At 41.9% G+C, this 20,882-nt stretch overlaps 1 protein-coding gene across 9 annotated transcripts in view; it reads left to right on the top strand.

The window, feature by feature from the left end:
- Positions 1-20,882, top strand: part of ZNF366 (zinc finger protein 366) — a 340,164-nt gene that overhangs the window by 131,267 nt on the left and 188,015 nt on the right. For 7 of the 9 annotated variants that reach the window (XM_021076721.1, XM_021076717.1, XM_021076719.1 and 4 more), the window contains exon 3: positions 17,721-17,883. The exons of the other annotated variants lie outside the window; for them this stretch is intronic. The gene's annotated coding sequence lies outside the window, so the exon portion shown is untranslated. The remainder of the gene's footprint in view (positions 1-17,720; positions 17,884-20,882) is intronic. 9 annotated transcript variants of the gene reach the window in all.

Genomic DNA, 20,882 nt, shown 5'->3' with positions numbered 1-20,882 from the left:
AATGTGCTCCACTGAATGGCTTTATGTTTTCCATATCACCAGGCAAAGATACTCAGTACACTGGGTGCCAAAACAGCATTGGAAATACTGGAGAATTCCCTTTTCAGAATCTTGAGAAGGACTTACCCAGCAAAGCCATCCTTGCAGGGGCAAACAGTGCCTGCCATATGGTAGATGTTCAAGAAATATTTGCTGAATGAGTGTACAAATGAGCAATATGAACAGGTAGATTAATTTCAAAGTAGATCAGATTTTCTCTGGGATTCTTTCTTGTTTCTGAAACTTTGCCCTCCAGACATTGTAAATTCAGTTAAAAATAAAGTCTCAGAAAAATCAAAAAACTTAGGAAAGATGAGTAACAAATATTTTATACTTAAGAGGGAGTAGAGAGACAGATGAAGCCCACCCCCGCCAAAAGGCCCTCTTCACAGCTGTGGAGAGATTTGAGGGTACACAAATCATAAACTGCAAATAAGGTTAGTATTCAGCTACAAGAATCAACAAGGCCATGTTTTGAATTCCTGTGTTATGAGTTATTATGTGCCGTTCATGAACTATGGCTTGTGATTCCTGTACACTTGGGATTCTAAGAATGACAGCTCTTAACCCTCTCCACCCTGCCACTTGAAAGGCTCTGATGAGCCCTGATTCCTAAAGAGTTGCCCAAAAGATGAAGGGTGCAAAAAAAAAATCAATGTTATGGGAGAGTTCATGATGGGCTTTTGGTTCATGGTGGACTCTTGGAGGACTTTATGGAAGAGAAAAGGCTTGAGTTGGTTCTTGGAACATGGGTAGGATTTGGCTGGGTGGAAGAATAGTAACAAATCCTCAAGTATTTATGAAGTACTTACTGGGTACATGGTGTGAGTATGGGTTCCCAAGCAGATCTCATTTAATCCTCCCCAAACCCAAACAAGCAGCTATATCATTATCTGTATTTTTAAGATGAATGTTAGAAAAGTTAAATAATATGCTCGTATCAAAACAATGAGTAAGAGGCAGAGCCAAGGTCAGATTCAGGCAATCTGCTTCCAGAGCCTGTCCCTTTAGCTGACATTTTGAACTGCTCTACTGCTGTGCTATTTCTTGGGTAGGGGGGTGCAGTATGGAGGGAAGTTAGAAAGGAAAAAAAAAGTCTGCGATGATCACGGCTTTGAGTTGCAGGATGAGATTCTATCCATTGCTTCCTTGCTGGTATGTTTCAGACTAGGAAACAGAGTAGAAGCAGAAGAAATTGCTGTTCTTTTTATTCAGTGCATAACACACCAGTAGGCAGTCATATCTGAGTGTTGGCAGAGGGTCCTTCAGGTGTGTGCTCAGGAGTCTTATAAAAAGCAGGCTTCAGTGACCCAGGTGAAACCTAAGAGGAAAGTAGGCTAAATTCTTCTGACCGATACCAAGTGCAGCCCTGGGCTGTGGAGCAGAACCGGGCCCCCTCTTTGCAAGGGCTCAGCCTGAGACACACTTGAGTGTCAAGTACTCTTGTTGCACCATGGCCTTCCCACCAGATCAGTTGGGATACACGAAAATGGAATCCACACAGGCCTTACTTTTCCATGTACCCTCATCTACTGCTAGTGTTATTTCTTTCTTTTAAAAATTACATTTTATTTGTGATAAAGTACATATAACATAAAATTGACCATCTTAGCCATTTTAAGAGTTAAGTAGTGTTGAGTACATTCACATAGTTATGCAACCAGTCTCGAGAACTCACTTCATTTTGCAAAAATAAAATTCTACATACCCATTAAACAACTCTGTTCCTTAGTCCCCTAGCCCCTGGCAGCTACCATTCTACATTCTGTCTCTATGAATTTGGCGGTTTTAGATTCTTCATATCAGTGAAATCATACAATATTTATCTTTTCTCTGACTAGCTAATTTCACTTAGCATAATGTCTTTAAGGTTCATACATGTCATAGAATATGCCAGAATTTCCTTCCTTTTTTAAGGCCAAATAATATTCCATTGTATTACACACCACATTTTGTTTATCTGTTCATCTGTTCATGAACACGTAGGTTCCTTCTAACTCTTGGCTACTGTGAATAATGTAGTAATGAATATGGGTGTGCAAGTTTCTCTTTGAGATACTGTTTTCAATTCTTTCAGGTATATAGGTCATTGTTTCTTACATCTAATGGCCGCATTAAAGGGAAAAGAAGAAAAAAAAAAGACACATACACACACACACACACAGACACACACACACACACACACACACACACACACATTACCTAAAGTTCACAAATAGCTTCTTAAAAAGCCGTAAAGGCAATGTAACAGTCCAGCCAAAGGAAGGGAATGTGTAGCCATACTAAGCAGTTCCAAAGGCAATTTTTAAGCCCAAAATGTTGGTCAGCAGGCAATCCTTTTGGAACTAGAAAATTATCTGGATCTGCCATATCTAATTCCCTCATGATCTCTTCAGTGGTGCCACTGTTGGGTTCTTGCTTTAGGTCCTACATTCAGGGGGACAGTATTTGGAATTTATTCTCATAAATGCTTGAATCTGGATAGGAATTCCTAGATCCAAGCCATAACAACCAACTACTTCCAGATCTATTCCAAAGTCCCCAAACAGAGTCAAGAGTCTGGAAAGAGATTTTCTCATCTTCTTATCTGTGGAAAAAAAGGCTCAGCCTATCGCCAGAGCCCAGTTGCACTCCATCTGGGCTCTCAGAGCAACCTAGATGGAAGTGTGGTGTGCTTCAGCCTTGCTGTTTAGGGTTAGCTGCATGGCAGATGTCCTTTATAGAGATCATATGTACCCCTTCGTCTTCTGGGAGAAGGTGAAGGGCTCTAGGACTTTTCCATGTCCGTTAAAGGAGCCTGGTGCTGGGGGAAGAAAGCTAGTCCTCAGTACAAGGTGAGAATGCCCCCTCTCTCTGTCAGGGGCATCCCTTCCAAGACCCTGAGCTGCAGGGCCTGGCTGCTACCAGCTGTAGGGAAATGGGGGTGCGGTAAAAGGCAGTTGAAACTAACTCAGGGCTGAATGTTTTTGCACAGAGGTCCCACAAGGGAGGCCTTGGTGCTCTTTGTCCCCACTCTGCACTAAGGGAGCTTCTAACTGTCATTCCTCTGTGGGATAAGTGAAGCAGGTCCAGTTCCAGAAGCTGTGTTCTCTTACTTGGGATGGCAAGGATTCCCTATGGCTGCAGCACTGGGAGCACAAGACTAGCCCCTCCTCAGGGTCTATAACTTAGGATCCTTATAGACCTCTAAGGGGCCCTAGAGATCACCTGGTTTAAGCCAGTCATTTTAAAGAGGTTTTAATTGAGCTGACATGTGAAATGGCTTGCCCTAGACCACAGCATTAAAAAAGAGCAGATCCAGCAGTGTAACCTGAAAGTTTCTTTCCTCTACCTTGTGGGGTCTCCTCTGATGTTAGGAATAGAGTTTCAGGCTCGTCTCAGGCTGATTCACCCCAGCATGATAAGCACAAGCTTCAGTCAGGAACGAGGCCTTCATAAGGACCTACACGATATGGGAAGGTAATAACAGGTAGGGGCAGGTAATGGACAATTTGGCTTTGGTCAGTTTAAGAGATGCTTCTTCCTAAAATCTCTGTAATTAACTCCCTCTTCAAGAGAGAATCCGTATTCTTAAGTTCCATTTAGTTAGTCTCTTGAACTGAGCAAATAACCTCTCTGCTGGTCACCCAAGTAATATTTCTCTTCTAAGACTTCGAATCTATAAACCTAAGTGATCTTTTCTCTTTGTGGATCTGTCTTCTGTTTTCTCCTTAATTGGCTTTCTGGACCTGGAGGTATTGGGTCTACCCTGGAGAGAAGCCAGATCAGCACCTTTCCTAGAAATATAGAACCTCTTGGAGTTCCCGTCATGGCTCAGTGGTTAAAGAATTCGACTAGGAACCATGAGATTGCGGGTTCAATCCCTGGTCTTGCTCAGCGGGTTAAGGATCCAACGTTGCTGTGAGCTGTGGTGTGGATTGCAGACGCGGCTCGGATCCCGTGTTGCTGTGGCTCTGGCATAGGCCGGCGGCTACAGCTCCGATTGACCCCCAGCCTGGACACCTCCATATGCCGTGGGAGGGGCCCAAGAAATGGCAAAAAGACAAAAAAAAAAAAAAAAAAGAACCTCTCACACGCAGCCCAGACCCTCTGGACTGCTCACCTATCACCAATCCCTGAGTGTCTTCTGCGAAGTATCTTCCCCCTGGCCACCATCTTCCACCCTCTCCCACTCACCATCCCAACACTGTCCAGTGAGAGATGCTTGGAGGGTCAAGTCAGTAACAGTCAGGATCGCAGGACTCACATTGTTTATTAAGGGAGCCCCAGACACTGGATGTCAGCTATTCCTTTGGTATTACTTGAAGCTGTATTTTGAGGACTGGACTTCAGGAGCAAGCATGGAAAGGGTTATCTCAACTGCCTATTCACCATGTGACATCTAAAGGGATTAGAACTGAGGTAGAGCTACCTGCAAGAGAAATCTTCCCCTCTAGACAGACAGGAGCATAAAGAGAACACTGCCTTGTCTCAGAGAATGATGCCCTCTCTTCCATTCCAAGGCAACAGAGCCTCCTATGCCTGCTCCCTCAGAGTTATGGCTGCAAGGGAGCTTGTGAGGCCCTGGACCATAGAGTCACAGGCTGGAAGATATTTTGGAGATGATCAGACCAGTGCGTTCAAATATGTCTTTAGCTGAAGGAACCATCCAAACAAAGCCTTACATGGAAGCTGTAGCAGGTGCTATTGGGACACCCTGAATACATCCCCGAAGCCCACCCCTGGGGTCACCTGCAGCAGACTCCAGATGCTCCAAAGGCTCTAACTGACCAAGCCTAAGTCTCATGTACTTTGTGGAATTAAAAGAACAGGATAGTCTCTCCTCTGCATCCTGAGACTAGGAGAAGGGGTGGTTTCCTAAGGCACATTGGGGGGCATTATTGGAAGAAGAGTAAGTGGACACTGATCAGGCAAAAATAGTAGATGCCAATTCTATCAGTATTACTCAGCTTCTGATTGCATACAAGCCACCTGGGTATCTTCTTAGACACTGATTCCTGGGGCTCACACTTGAGAATTCTAATTCAGAAAATTTGGAGTAGGGCCCATGAATCTGCATTTCTAAGAAAACTGATGTTGCCAGTGCCCGGCTGTCACACTGGAGTGCTCAGTGACCATTACATTTCTCAAGCCACTGCTGATGCTCCTAAAGCAGCATGCCTCTGAAGGTAGCCTTCTTTGAGGAGCTTGCAGAATATGGCCAGAGAGAACGTTGCTCTGCCATATTTTCCTGGGTATTATCATCCTCTCTGCTCTTCCTGAAGCTCAGAAGATGATGGGACTTGGCCAAAAGATGCATGTGTGGGATACCCAAAACTATCATGTAAAGGGTTTCCTCCAGGCCTCTTCAGGGCAGGCCTCTTTTCCCTACAGATCCTTTCCTGGAAGGTAGCTTTCTGTCTTGGGAAGAAGAAGGAGAAAGGGGATGCAGAAGGATCCAGGGTGGGCTGTATGGGAGTGATTTGTCCTTCCTAAAGAAGGAAGTTTCTGAAAGTGGAGCTAGTGTCCTTCGTCTCCTAACCCTTCACCTTCAGCAGAGGTTTGGATTCCTAGGACATTTGAGAAGGACCAAGGCCCTGGAATTGCCATATCCTGGGATTGGCTCCTTTTGAACACATCCAGCTGTACCTAAGAACTGACCCCCTGAGCTGGGTGCTGAGTAGAGGTGAGATCTGATTGTTTCAATGGCTGCCAAGGCTGAGGCAGCAAACTCAAGTCCTGTCTTACCCTCTTGAGCCAGTACAAATGCTAATAATGCCAGTGCAGCCTAGTAGAAATACAGCCGAGATGGAGTATGAGTCACATATGCAATTTTAAAATGTCTAATAGCCAGATTACAAAAGTAAAAAGAAAATAGGTAAACTTGATTTTAATAACATTTAAATTTAATCCAATATACCCAACATTATTTCAACACATACGTATATTGTTACTGAGATAATCTGCATTATTTTTTTTTCATATGAAATCTGAAGTCTGGTGTGTATTTTACAGTTGCAGTACATCTCAATTTGGACTAGCCACATTTCAAGTACTCTCGAGCCACATGGAGCTAGTGGCTGCTGAAGTGGACAGTACAGCTTTCGTCCCGGCAGGCCAAAGCTGTCTTCTGTCTCTTCCCTATTTTCTTCCTCTTCCAGAATAATGTGAGTGTCACTTGGATGCTGACCAGAGATAGTACCGGGCCTGGCAGGCAGAGCCTTAGCTGCAGAAAGCTCAGACTGAAGGATGACGACTGGCTGCTTCTATGATCAGTTCTGTTCTGTCCCGGTGACTCTGTGCAGTGTGAGTCATCGCGGGGCAGGGAGGCTGGCAGGCATGGTGGGCGAGGTCCTCCCTATTCTGAGGCCTCCTTGAGAGCCTTTGTGTGTGTGAGGGTGGGAGGGAGGGACTGACACAGTGGAGGATGGGGATGGTGAGGGAATATGGAAGGATGTGTCTGGGTTCACAGAAATAGACCCGTATTTGTGGGCTGATTACAATGCCTCTAAATAGCATTTCCTTGTGTGGGGAGGAGCAAACGAGGGAGATGTTCAAGAGCTACATGGGTTTGTGATGAAAACACTCAGGAAAGATAATGAAGACCAGGGCACTTGGAAATGTCAGGAGCTTGGGGTCTTTTTAAAATCGAATCCTGGTTTTCAAATCCTTGTCTCAATTTTCCAGATTTGTGTCTGAAGAGCCATTTTTTCTTTCCTGTGTCACACATCTGTTTTCAGGACCTCGTACTTCATTTGAACATTAAGAAAATCTGCCTCATGTACAGTCTTCCACTGGATTTTAAAATGTACAGATGTGCTGTCTTTGAAAAGCAGTTCATCATATGCTCGCTCACAGATCATGGTTACAGAGCTTGGACTCTGGGGAGGAGCGCTTTACTCTAGCAGAAGCAATAGCCATCACCAGGGACTATGAGCTTAAGCTGGTCTTGGAGCCCAGCTTGTTACTTGCTAGGTCTCTGCCAAGCTTCTTAACCTCCTTGAGCCTCAGTTTCCTCTTCTACCGGTGTGAATAATGGTAGTTCTTCCCTCACTGGGGTGTTGGGAGGATCAAATGATTAATGCACGTACTGTGTTTAGCACGATGCCTGGCACATTTCAGTATGATTGTTTCTCTGTGGGAAATGCCAGGTCTTCTGTAGTTCAGTGCCATGGCTGGCCAGGTGGAATCCTCACATTTACCAAACTGCAGTATGTTTAAATTGGACAGTGCAACAGTCATATGTGGAATATGACACACAGCGAAGAGGGATTTGGCCACAGCTGCTTAGGGAATTGGTGGCAGAACTCAAGAAAAAGACCCAGAATTTCCATTTTTTCAATGCTTATTTAGTAGTAGGGCTTACTGGGTCTCAGAACCAGTGTCTTAAGCTTCAGAAAGCAAAAAGAGGAGACAAATAAGGCAGGGTTTGAATATGTAACCACAGAGTAAACATAACAGCCTAATATAAAAGGGCAAAAAGGAAATACCGAAATTTAAGTATCAGACATTCAATAGATTGTAGTCACTAAAAATCCATATGGTAAATATTGATTTGATGTGGGTGGATACCGTTGATCTAAGTGAAGGAGATACTTTTTCCCTTAAGTGAAGGGAAAAAAGGAAATAAAACTGCACATAATTTAATGCTAAAAATTAAAAATGTTTATATATAAAAATTTAAAAAAAATATATATAGTGCTTTGAACCAGATGTTATGTTTGCTTACTGCTGTTGGATAATAGGGTTTTTGTTTTTGGTTTTTTGTGTGTGCTTTCTACAGTGCATACTTGCTGCTTTCATAATCAAGAAAAACAATGAAGATTATGAAAGATTTCCAGTTTCCAGTTTCCACGGGGAGCCTGTAGCTCATTCTCATCTCTCTCAGCCTGCAGGACTCCTAGTGGCTTCAAAGCCTGCTTTGTTTACAAAAGGATGATTATGTGGGGTGTCCAGGGAGATTGACTGAGAGAGAACAAAGTGAGACATGTTTTATTGAAGACACTAACCAGAGTCAAGACACTTTCACAACAAAAACCTTTAATGAATTCAGTGGATGGCTGTTCCAGTCAAAGGAAATTGGGTAAATGGGAAACGGGAATGTTAGCCAGCTCTGCAAGGGTGGACGATAGACCTCTTTATCTCTACAGGGAAAAGATTGCAAGGGAGGACAATAGACTTCTTTATCTCTACAGGGAAGAGATTATAAATAAAGTCCATGATGATCACGATTTTTATTTAGCTGGGGATGGGTTAACTCAGTTTATCAGGAGTCTGATGGGGTTAGTGTCACAGGTGTCCCCTTGCCCCCTCATCCCACTGGCTTTCTGACCATCTTCCTTCAAATCACGTGTGGATTCTGCTCTCTCAGGTCTCAGGAGGTCTGTCTTCCCAAACCTGCCAATTCTGTTAATGCCACCTGATTAAAGTTCTTTTGTCTTGGAGCTGGTGGTTCCTCTCTGCCCAACTGCTTCGTCCACTGTGCCCACATTTCTTTGTTGCATCCTGCCCTGTATTTGACCCTTTGCCATTCCTCAGGCCCCCACCTTGCAGCTTTGGTACAGTTAGCCTTGTTCTCTCCCATGTCCAGTCTTAGCTGCTAGAGCTCTCCACCACCCAGGGCAGAGTCCTGCTCCTGTGTGCTCAGAAGGGATGGCCGGACACCACTGACCATTTGACTTTTCTCTGTCTGTGCCACAGTCACAGAATCTCTGTGACTTTGGTGTTCTTGACAGTCACTCTGTAGCCATAAGAGCATGGAAGATGGACCCTGACCAGTCAATGCAGGCCCACCCTCTGAACCTGGTTCTGTCACCTCTTGACTACAAAACTTCAGTCAGTTTATTTAACCTTTGCTTAGCCTCAGTTTTCTTATCTGCAAAATGGTGATAATAATAGCTACCTGAAAAAATGAGCAATTATGTATAAAATGCAGCTAATTCATCTGCTACACAGCTAGCATTCAAGTAATATTAGTTGTTACAGTTTTATCATTTTATTACAGAAGCAACCTAACCTATCTGATGGTAAGAGCACAGACTCTGGAGTCAGGCAGATGTGTTTAATCTGCACTTCCAGCCGTGGCTACCTGTGGCACACCTGAGGGCTTCAGTTTCTTCTATAAAGTGCGAAGAGTGCTGACTCTAGTACTTACTTTAGGGACTGAGTGCAATAATGCAGATGAAAAAGGCACTTGCAAAATGTCTGGTACACAGCGCAACAAAATGTTTGCTATTGTTTGCATTACAGATGACAGACTGTCTCACCAGCTTTTTCTCAGAAGGATAACTATGAAATTATTTTTACCTTTATAACATTCCAGAGTTCACATTTGAATTGTAAAGTCGATCAAGATTTCATGGTTGTGCTGAAAAACCGTAACAGTATATGAGCGAGATTAAAATCAAAATTGGCAAGCTGAATTTTCCCTCTGTCCAGGAGAATGAGCTCATTTTGTCCTAAACCAGACTCTCTTTGTCTCAAGTACTCATGAGCTGAAACCAAGGGGCCTCTGAATGGGCGAATCTGGTGGCTAATGGCAATGTGTTTGGATGCACATGTGGATGTGCATAATATATGTTAATAATATAATATTAAAGATATAGTCTCTTTGCTTTATCTAAATGTAAAGTAAAATGGTAATTCAGAAAATTGTATCTTGTTCAAGACTACAAAAGTGACTCAAAATCATCCTAGGAATCACTAGGAACAGGAAAATATGACCTCATCAAGTCAGCTAGGGGTGGCTAGTCATCTTCTAGAGAAAGCCAGCCTTTGACGTCATTACAACTCCCCCCAGTTTAGCATGACCATAAAGCTTTATGAAAACTAAGTCTGGTCATCACTTAGCTCAGCTGCACATGAATTTCAATTCCCTGAAAGCCTCTCTAGTGAAATCTACCTGTTAGAAAACATTATAATTGAATTCTAGATTTACCAAAACAAATCACTTAAGTCCTAATGCAATAAGAGGGTTGTTTTGTACATGAAATGGAGTTTTAACCTCAGATATTAAAAAGATTTTATATCCATTGGCTCATAAATGATGACTAAGCTTTATGAACCAGGTACCTGATGCTTTTTCTAAAAAGAAATAAGCACCAAGGAATCCAGGGACCAGGGCTAAGCTCTGAGGACATCTGCGGGATATCAGTTGCCCATCAGATTGAGACTTCTGTTTTCAAACCTGGGTTCCAGGACCACATGATTTCTCCACCCGAGACCTAGGTAATTAGTTTCTGCAGCAGGGAAGAAGTCCTTGAGGTTAAACCTGTTTACAAAGACGCTCAGCAGAGAATAGCTGTTGTCCTGACTTCAAGATCTATATAAACTTGACAGAGATGATTAAAAAGGAGGGGAATACTCAAAACCAAGTGAAAACACAAGCTTGGCAGCAATCCTCAACTAAAGAGTAGTTTGCTTAGCAGAGACTTAAATAAAAGTGAAAGAGCACACTTTAAAAAAATGGCCATGTAAGGTCTATGTACATATTCTACAGTCAGTATTTTATGTGCCTCACAATGACAATGATCAGAGAGCGTTTATTAAATTCCCATGTGGAGTTCCCATTGTGGCACAGCAGAAACAAATCTGACTAGTATCCATGAGGATGCAGCTTCGATCCCCGGCCTTGCTGAGTGGGTTAAGGATCTGGCATTGCCATGAGCTGTGGTGCAGGTTGCAGATGCGGTTCAGATCAGCCATTGCTGTGGCTGTGGTGTAGGCCAGTGGCTACAGCTTTGATTCGACCCCTGGCCTGGGAACCTCCATATGCCACATGCGGCCCTAAAAAGACACACACACACACAAAATTCCCATGTGTGTCTAGTGCTATGGTACTATGTGTCTGTCAGACAAATCAGTCTAAGCAGAAGGGAGTCCTTCTCTTATACTTCAGTGTGCTTACAAATTGCTGCAGGTGCTTCTTAAAGACACTGACTCCCATGCATTGCCTCCAGAGGCTCTGATCCAATAGATCTCAAGTAGGTCTTGGAATCTTCATTTTTCTTAAAGAATTACATGGGGTAGTTTTGATATGGATGCCCTTTGAGAAACACTTGGTTTAACAAACACAGTAAGCTATAAACTGAATCAGAACACTACACACTGCAAAAGGAGGAAGACAATAAATCCAACAATGTAGTTATGTAACCATACTATGAAAAAGACAAGATATTTAAAAGCTGTCTGAAATTTGTGGGGTTTTTTGTTTTTGTTTGTTTATTTGTTTTTTATGGCTGCACCTGTGGCATGTGGAAGTTCCCAGGCCAGGGACTGAATCCAAGCCTGTGACCTATGCTGCAGCTGTGGAAACACTGGATCCTTTAACCCACTTTGCCAGGTGGGGGACTGAACCTGCTTCTCTGCAGTGACCTGATTTGGATTCTTTTTTTTTTTTTTTTTTTTGCTTTTTAGGGCCACACCCATGGCATATGAAGGTTCCCAGGCTAGGGGTCAAATCAGAGCTACAGCTGCTGGCCTACACCACAGCTCTCTGCAACACCGGATCCTTGACCCACTGAGTGAGGCCAGGGATCAAACCCGCAACCTCATGGTTCCTAGTCAGATTCATTTCCACTGCATCACAAGGGGAACTCCCCAATTTGGATTCTTAACCCACTGCACCATGGTGGGAACTCCTGAAATCTGTGTTTTAAAAAACTTGCAGCCAAGTATTTAAAGAGGCCAATTAGCCCCTACAAGAGGCATGAAAGTGAACCTAAAGCCAGCAAGTTTACTTCATAAATGATATTAATTGATAATTGGAATAGTAATACTTAGTACTATTTGAGTGATTCTCTACCCTGTGTAAGTATGGTGCTAACCTATTGCAGCACTGGAGCTCCTGAGTGATTCTCAGTAATCCCTAGGTGGATGCATATTAGATCATTTGGGAGCTTTTAATGAATTGATCCCTGCACCCCAGCTCCAGAGATGACCCAACTTATCTGGTTTGGGGTTCAGGCAGGGGCACATTTATAAAGCTGTGCAGGTAGCTCTGATGTCCTGGCAGGACTGAGAGTCACTGTCCACTTCCTCTACCTCCTCCTCTACACACACACCTTTTAAAAATATAGGTAAGGAAACTACATTGCAGAGAGATTAAGCAATTGGAGGTAGGCTCCAGTGTCAGAAGATTAGACTGCAAAATGGTCAGGGGAAGGGAAGATACCCTGATTGAGAAGAGATTGTGAAATCGAGCTGTTACTGGTCTCCCTGCAGCCCAGGAGATGAAAAATCTGCACTGAACAGAGGGAATTGGAGGAATAATTATCTTGTGGGGGTAAAATCTTTAAAAAAAGGGATGTTTTTCTTTGATGAAAAGGAACAGAAAAACACTAGAAGATATTCCAAGGAGGAAAATTACCCCCTTTTCTCTCGTGTGTAGAAACTAGACAGTTAAGTGATGTTTAGGAGGCAGCGTGGCACCTCCCACTCTCTCGACCCCACGAGCCCCCGGCAGAGTTATGTGTTGTTAGCAGCACTCTCTCCCCTAAGCCCAAGCCCAGCCTCAAAATGCTTCTTAGCATAGCACTCACTCCCACCATTGCCTCACACTGGGCACTTGAGTTGACTCTGTCTGCCTCCTCTCGCATTGTGAGAAACATCAGCTCTTTGAACTTAGACCTTACTCTGGTGCTAGCTTGGCCCATTCTTAGCTGTGTGGTCTTGGGCAAACCACTTAAGTTCCTGAATCTCAGTGCCCCCTCTAAGTTAAAAAGAAGCAAAATAAATGCCCGTCTTGTAGTATAATGTAAGGTAAGTGACAAATGGAGTGTCTGGCGCATCGTAGGCCCTTAGTAATGGTAGCCAGAATTATAGGTCATCTGTAAAGTCATGGGAGTGAATGTGATTGTCAGCAGCCTTGAGCTAAAAGTATAAAACTAGATGAAACTCCAACATAGAGCCTTGGAAGTCCTCATCCAGTCAGAGCCCAAGTGGAATCCTGTATTTTACAAGGAAGCTTCAAGTTGGGAGGAAGTAAATGGAATTTGCCAAATGGCCTGCTGACTGTACATGGAGTAACTCGTACAACAGAGCAATTCTCTGCTCTGGGATGTTTGCAGTTAGTCCCTGGATGAAGAGAACAGCAGGAAAACAACAACAAGAGTGAGAGCTATTCAGGAGCCAGAGCCTGAAAACAGGAAGCAAAGGGGAAGATGTCTCTACCCATCCCCTTTTCCTACCTCCCTTGCCTAAATTGTCCTCTTTTCTCACTTAATCCTAACCATAGCCCTACAAGGTATGATATTATAATGATGGTGCCAATTTGACCGATCAGAAAACCCAGATCAGAGAAGATAAATATCCCTCATGGAAGTGGAGCTAAGATCTGAGTTCGTGCAGTTAGACTCCAGAACCTGAGCTCTTTGGTGGGTACTAGAAACATGGTCATCAAGATTCCTTGACCTAATTAAATAATAAATATATCCCTCTAGTGGGACACATGTGCCATAATCTTATATTTCTTGATTACTCGGATAATTGAAACAATCTAGTCCCATTAAATAAAAACCCTGTCAGTTATGTTTGGTTCATCTAGAGAATTATAGAGAGCCATGCTAGTAAGCAGTGGTTATTTGTGGGTATTTATCAATTTGCCCTTATTTTCACAAGTTAAAGAATGAAGAGATTAAAATTCAGTCTTTTAAAATACCCTTCTATGTGAGAAACCTCATAAAATAATTCTTTAGGCTTTTTGGATTTTTTTATTTTGGCTTTTTATAGCCACACCCATGGCATATGGAAATTCACAGGTTAGGGGTTGAATCAGAGCTGCAACTGCCTGCCTACACCATAGCCACAGCAACACAGGATCCTTAACCCACTGAGTTAGGCCAGGGAACGAACCTGCATCTTCGTGGATACTAGTTGGATTCATTACTGCTGAGCCATAGTGGGAACTCCACTTTGGGTTTTTTGAGTTAGAACTGCTGTCATTGGCAGGGAACATGGAACCCAGTGAAAAGAAAGTGAAATAAATACAGCATTTTTATATGCTGTGTCCTATAGAATCAAGGTAAATTCTCAAGGAACAAAAATAAGATAAATAACTAAGTATGCAAAAATGATGTTTTTCTTCAGATGGGTTATTATGTGCACTGTGGTTCTGGCCTTTCTAGATTGGTGGCCATGGCCTTGGGCCTTACTGCTGCCAAGATATGGGAGCTTTTGTGAAGGGGCTGGGGTTTGCGTAGGTGCTTGAAAGAGAATAGTGCTGGCAGATGCTCAGAAATCAATGGGTTTTAAACCAGCATAGAATGCACTTTCTTTTCCTGCAGATATTAGAGAGGATTTTATTTTAGAGAGGGATTTGTGGTTTGAATTAGAATAGCACTACTGTGATAGAGTTGGCTTTCTGTCTAAGTGATACATTTGCTGAAAATTATATCTGTGCCTTCAGTAGGAGCTTACAGTAGGTTATAGCTTACTATTATGTTTTGAAAATAATTCCATAAGCAGTAAGACAGCAGAAGTTCTTTAGAGTGATATTGACTTAAATGTCATTTTCTGTCAGCCTAGGAATTATGATGATTTAGATTTCATTTCCTGGATGAATGCTGGAGGTGGTTCCTTAGTATAGCAACAGAGTCTTGGATACCTCTAGGGTTTCATTGGGGAAAAAAATGGTATTTGGTCATATTTGGACTATAACCTTTAATACCTAAAAATATGCTGGGAAATTTGGACCAAATTTTCTAAAACAGTGTATATTTCTCTCTCATATATCCACCTTTGGAAAGGTGAGGTAAAATGTCACATTGGGTAGATCAGAGATTCATTTGGAAGGTTTATGAGATGATATGGTCTAGGCAATGAAAGAATTAAGTATTCGATGACACCCAGAGAAACATCAAAGAGAATCAGACTAGAGATCTCAGAATACCAAATAGATCTTCAAACCTATCAGTTTCCTTCAAGCTCTAAAATGCAAGGATCATATGCCTTGACAAATATTAATAATGGCATCTAAAACTATTTCTGCCTGAATTCTCCTGACCTGAAAGTTGGATTGGGCATGGGCAGAATATGCAAGACATAAGTGGAAGTGCTTAAACAAAAAAGTGCCCAGAAACCTCAATATATTTAGAATAATACTTTGCTCATTTGGAAATTAATGAAGTGTGGACAATTGTATCATCAAGTCTTTAAGAAGTCTTTAGAGAAAACAATGCTGAGTAATGGCTATTTTAAATTGCAAAGATAGAAGCCAGAACATTTAACCTATAAATCCCAAGAAAACTAAAAAAGACACCAAAAGCTAATTGGTAATGAATGAATTCATTCAAGATACAAACACTATTCTAGAAGTTGGTTATGAATCCTTCAAATTGGTGACATCAAGAGACAAGTAGATTATGGCATTCTGGATATTTTGCTTCCTTTTTTACTTGTCTTCATTATTTTATTTAGTTTGGTGTATTTATTATTTCCAGTCTTAGAGGATTTTTTTTCTCAATTCTTTGTAACTTTTAATGAAACTAATCCATCAGCTTATAATTCAATTTGGGAAATAAATAGACAATAAAATATTTTTGACATTTTTAATAACAATATTTTTTAAGGGGTGGGAGAGGGAGTAGCAATAAACAAAGGAAAGAAATTATATGTTGCTAGTCCTAAAATATCCTTTCAGAGTTTACCGTGCATCTCTTTATATTTAAAATTTTGAATTTTCTTTGTTTTCAAAAGCTAATTGACAATGGAAATTTCTCTTAAGCATTTCCAAATGCATTTCTGCCCCATAATTAAATCAACTGCTAATGTTATGTTCCACTACATAAATCAAATTTGTTCCTATTTCAGGAACCTTGCAAAGTGTCTATAAAGCAATAATTGGAAAGAAAATGCTAGCCAAATTCTTGTTAGCAAAATAAAATCTGGTGAAAATCAAGTTGTTTAGATAATCCCAAAGAACTGGGAGCCAGTGCTTTATCCACAAAGACATCAGAATTAAATGGAACAGTTCAGGCCTCTAATATGTCCAAATGCTTTGTCCATCTTTGACTTTGCATGACTTCTGGATAAAGTGGACAACCAGCATGTTCTATCCTAAGGATTGTTGTCTCTCAGCACCCGTAGGGTATTGGTTCCAGGATCCCCTACAGATACTAAAATTCACTGACACTCAACTCCCTTATATAAAATGGTATATGGGGACTTCTCTGGTGGTCTAGTGGTTAGGATTTGGTGCTTTCACCACCATGGCCCGGGTTCACTCCCTGGTCTAGGAACTGAGATCCCACATCAAGCTGCCTGGTCTGGGAATTGAGATCCTACATCAAACCACTGCATAGTGTAGGAGGGTCAGCCCTCCATATCCATGGATGTGGAATCTATGGATACGGAGGGCTTGACAATACAGCCATTCTCTGCAGTTTTGTGATGCTCATTAAAAAAGACCTGATAATTATGACCAGAAGGGAGAAGCAAAAACTTTTAAGCTCTCAGGTTTTAAAGAGTTGCATTTAGAAGTGTTATAATGGGTGTCATTTTCAAAGAGGACCCGGTCTGGGGCAATTCCTCAGCCCCGTAATAGTTACAGAGCTGCTGCTAATGTGGTCCAGGCCCCCTTCAGCGTGAACTCCAACAGTAAGCTTGTCCTCTGTGATTCGTTTTCACGAATTCTTCTTTTCTAGTAGCTCAGCCTGTAATAGAAAACAAAAACGACCACAACAAAAACGAAAAAAAGAAACTATTTACACACAATTGAAGGTTACACATGTGCTAACCAGAAGAGATTGAAAACAAGCTCATCCCTCCAGTCTGTTGGCTGACTTACCTGAGCTCCTTGGCTATCCTTTTGTGTTTTTTCTGGAAAAATCCTCTTAGCATCTCCATTTAAAAATCTGCCCATCCCCTGTTAATTACTGTGGATGTAATCTTAATCCACACTGTCTCATAAACTAGAAACCTGTGCACCTTGCTACCTCCCTTTCCTACAGCCATTGTGCTGTGGCTCCTGAAAGCTGTCTCTCAAATTCATCCAGGTCCTCTGTCCCTGTTGATGAAGTCTTGGTTCAGGCCAAGCAGTTTTAAGCTAGGTTTGTGCAGTCTTCTACTGAGTCTCTTCTATTTCTTGTTCTCTTCACATGGTCCCTTGTGGGATCTGTGTTTAAGAGCTCTAGTGAGAAGGCATTCAAGACTGTCACTACTCTCTAGCTTGTCTCAGAGCTCTACCATTTACCTCTTTGTACAGGCCTCAAAGCATGAAGGTTTGGGGAGGAATTTGGGCTTTGGAGGCAGATCAGTGTTCTAATTATGACTCAGCCTCTTATTTATTGATTAAACATGGGCCAGTTAATAACTCTATATTTCATGCAGTTTGTCAGCACTGAGGGGTAGGATGGGATGAGACGGAGGATCAATAATGAACAAAATAGGTCCCTGCCCCCATGGAGTGTACGATCTAGTGGGATCACTAAGTATTTAGTGGTAGCATGTTTCTAATAGGCAAATTGTGTCAGAGACCACTCGTTGCCTACCAAATATCCATTCTCCCCATCTCCTAGACGGCAGTGTATTTTGCTGAAAGAACTGAAGTTCCCACGTTCCATTCCTGCCTGAGATGGTCAGTGGGATGTAATTGAAAGTCACTGAGCGGGGTTTCTGGGGAATCTATTTAAAACGGGTCTGACTCGATGGGAAAAGACTTTCATTTGCCATTTTCTCATTCTTCTTTCTTCCTGGTTACGATACAGATATGACTGGAGTTTGAGCAGCTATCTTGGGCAGTGAAGCAACTTTGAGGATGGAAGGCTTTTTTGCTAAGGAAAGTAGACAACCAGGTTACTGATGCCTATGGAGGCTCCATGTCAGCCTTGGATTGCCTGTCTTAGGACATCTGTGGGAGAGAAAAATACCGTAAGTCTCTATCTCACTCAAATTTCCTTGAGTTTTCCATTTGTGTAATTGAAGCCAAGCCTAAATTATACACAATGTAACTATATATAGTCACTACTTAAATGCTAGATTTGGAAATCAGGAAACAAAATCATTTGTTACTTAAAGGATAAGTAACAAATCATTTATAATCTTGATAACCATCTCTTCTATTATCATTTAAATAATCACAGTGATGATGATAATATCCTCAAGTTACCTAAAAATTGAGGACAGACTTACAATAATGCTTTTCATTCTTGCTTCATGGTCTTTGTTTTCTCTGTGTAAATTCAGTGTTTTTATATTTTTTTCAATTTCTGATACGGCCCAGGAATGCCAGATATTTAACATACATGCCACCACTGGCCAATCCTGTATCCATGCCAGACATTAATAATCGATGGTGCTATTTTCTTTCTCTCAGGCTCTTTCTCATAAACCTTTTTAACATAGTACCAGACAGCTCCTGGATCAGAATTGGCAGGAGACATACATTTATTTTAAACCACTTTCAGTAACTTTGGAAATGTTGGGCAGGGTTGAATATGGCAAGTTAATTTTTTTCTTCAGATAGAAATATTGAGGAGCTTTCTTGAGTATCATAAACTAAATAAACTTCCAGTTCACTGAGTGAGCACTGATTTTCTGTCTTCAGTTTTAGGGAAAGGGAAATAGGTGGGGGGGATGCATATTTTGCCTACAGTAGCTCAATATCCAGTATAAACTAGTGAACTTTAGGGAATAGGCCACATTTATTTGGGTACCCACTGTTTTCAAAGCTTTAAATAACGAGGATGTTGAGAGAGATTATAATTATCTCTTTTCTTCATGGATTTATAATCTGAGATATAGGATAAATATAAAATTTAAATATGTAGATATTAACAGTAACAGCTAAATGTGTGCCGCAGGTCTTTAGGGAAGATTAACAAACTTCTAAATGCTACCTCTGTTATAGTCATTGAAATGAGAATACCTCATGAGGACTTCTATGTGATGGGCCCCATGTACTATGGTTTTTGTATAGATAGTGGGGGCTGCATGGTTCATCCACAGTCCTCCTTCCCCAGGACCTCCCTCTAGATGAACAAAGGTAGATTCACAGTGCCACGGGCCCTACATGACTTTTGGGGCCTCTCCCATTCCATGGTTGGTTTAACCCATTGATTGACCTGATCCAACCTGAGCCAATGAAATTCTCTCTCTCTCTGGAATTTGCATTGGGAATGAAGAGGCCAGGGACTGTAACCACTGAAACTGAGCCACATATCCACGTGTTCCAGAAAGAATGGGCAGCATTGCTGCTACTGGGATCCTGAAGTGATACTAGTTCCTGCTCCCTAAGCAGTTTACCAAGCTTGAAACCATTGAGAACTGTGGGGAGGTCTGTATGTGGTTATGAGCATTTTAACCCATTCTTTCTTCCCTTCTTCCTTGAACACTGAGGTACCCCAGTATTTCAGTAATCACTCTACTTTTCTTTCTCTCTTTTTCCTCTTCCCTCCTTCCTTTAGAATCAGATTTGTGGAGTTCCCACTGTGGCACAGTGGATTAATGATCTGGCTTGTCTCTGTGGAGGTGCTGGTTCTATCCTCAGCCTGGCATAGTGGTTAAAGGATCTGATGTCGCTGCAGCTGTGGTATAGGTCACAGCTCCAGCTCAGATTTGATCCCTGGCCCAGGAACTTCCATATGCCATGTATGTGGCCAAAAAAGAAAGAATGAAAAGAAAAAAACAAAAAGAGTCAGATTTGCAATGAAAGAACTTTTACTGCTTTTACTAATATAGATGTGTTATTTTCTTTCATTCTCACTGCAGTGCTAGGAGGAGGTAGTGTATCCTCCATGGTTAAATAAGGACATTAGGACTTAGTGAGATTATAGAATTTGACCGCAAATCACCCAGCTATTAGGTGACATAGCTAGGCCTATGTGCTTCTTGAGACAGGACTTTAAGAAAATGTTTGGTCTTACAGGTGGTAAAACAGCATTTTTCATTATCTGTAGTCCAGAAGATCAATAGATTACCTTCAGATAACCATGGTTCTGGATGCAGCATTATTGGAGCTCAGGAAAAACAACTCTTTGAAGTGTGGGCTTGCTTCACCTTTTCTTTTGACCTCACTGTCATTGGCACTTTTGCTTCAAATACATTAAAACTCATGTGAAATATGACAGTACGTAGATTTTGTTGTATTTGATATAGCGGGTGATGTATTTGTGCTGTACTTGATAGAGCAGATAAAGATAATAGCAACACCAATAATCTCTTCCTATAATTTTCTTGACTATCCCCTAGCCATGTACCTTTCTTTCTTAAAATGTAGCTCAAGATTCACTTTTAGGAAGGCTTTCTTAATTGATTTTATCCCATGCTTTACTTTTTTTCTTTTCTTTTTCTTCAGAGCCACACATGCAGCATATGGAGATTCGTTTCCAGGCCAGGGGTGAAATCAGAGCTGCAGCTGCCAGCCTATACCACAGCCACAGCAATACCAGATCCAAGCCTCATCTGTGACCTACACCGCAGCTTGTGGCAATGCCGAAGCCTTAACCCAATGAGGGAGGCCAGGGATCAAACCCATATCCTCATGGATACTAGCTGGGTTCATAACCCTTAGCCACAACAGAAACTCCATGCTTTTAAAATTTTTAGCAGAGGTTGGAATTGAATGGGCAAAAAGGATGCTCATGCTCAAATCCTGATACATTGTACCCTGGGTATCTTTCCTTTTTTTGGAGCGGGGCATATCCTCCTTTACCCCTGGAGGATTTCTTTCTCTACCTGCTCTTTGGCCAGGAGGCTGGCCTGCTTGGACCACATAAGGGGGCTTCATTTTATCTTGGCCAATGAGAGAGGGAGACCAGTAGATTAAGGAGATGAAGGAGATGGAGATTGGGGTATTATTCCCTACCTTATCTCTCTGGGGTCACCTCAGGCTGGCTGTTTCTCTGCACTAAAGTTCACTTGTCTCCTAC

The sequence above is a fragment of the Sus scrofa genome, chromosome 16, assembly GCF_000003025.6.
Source record: "Sus scrofa isolate TJ Tabasco breed Duroc chromosome 16, Sscrofa11.1, whole genome shotgun sequence".
Lineage (NCBI taxonomy): Eukaryota > Metazoa > Chordata > Mammalia > Artiodactyla > Suidae > Sus > Sus scrofa.
This window is presented reverse-complemented; position numbering and strand designations above follow the sequence as displayed.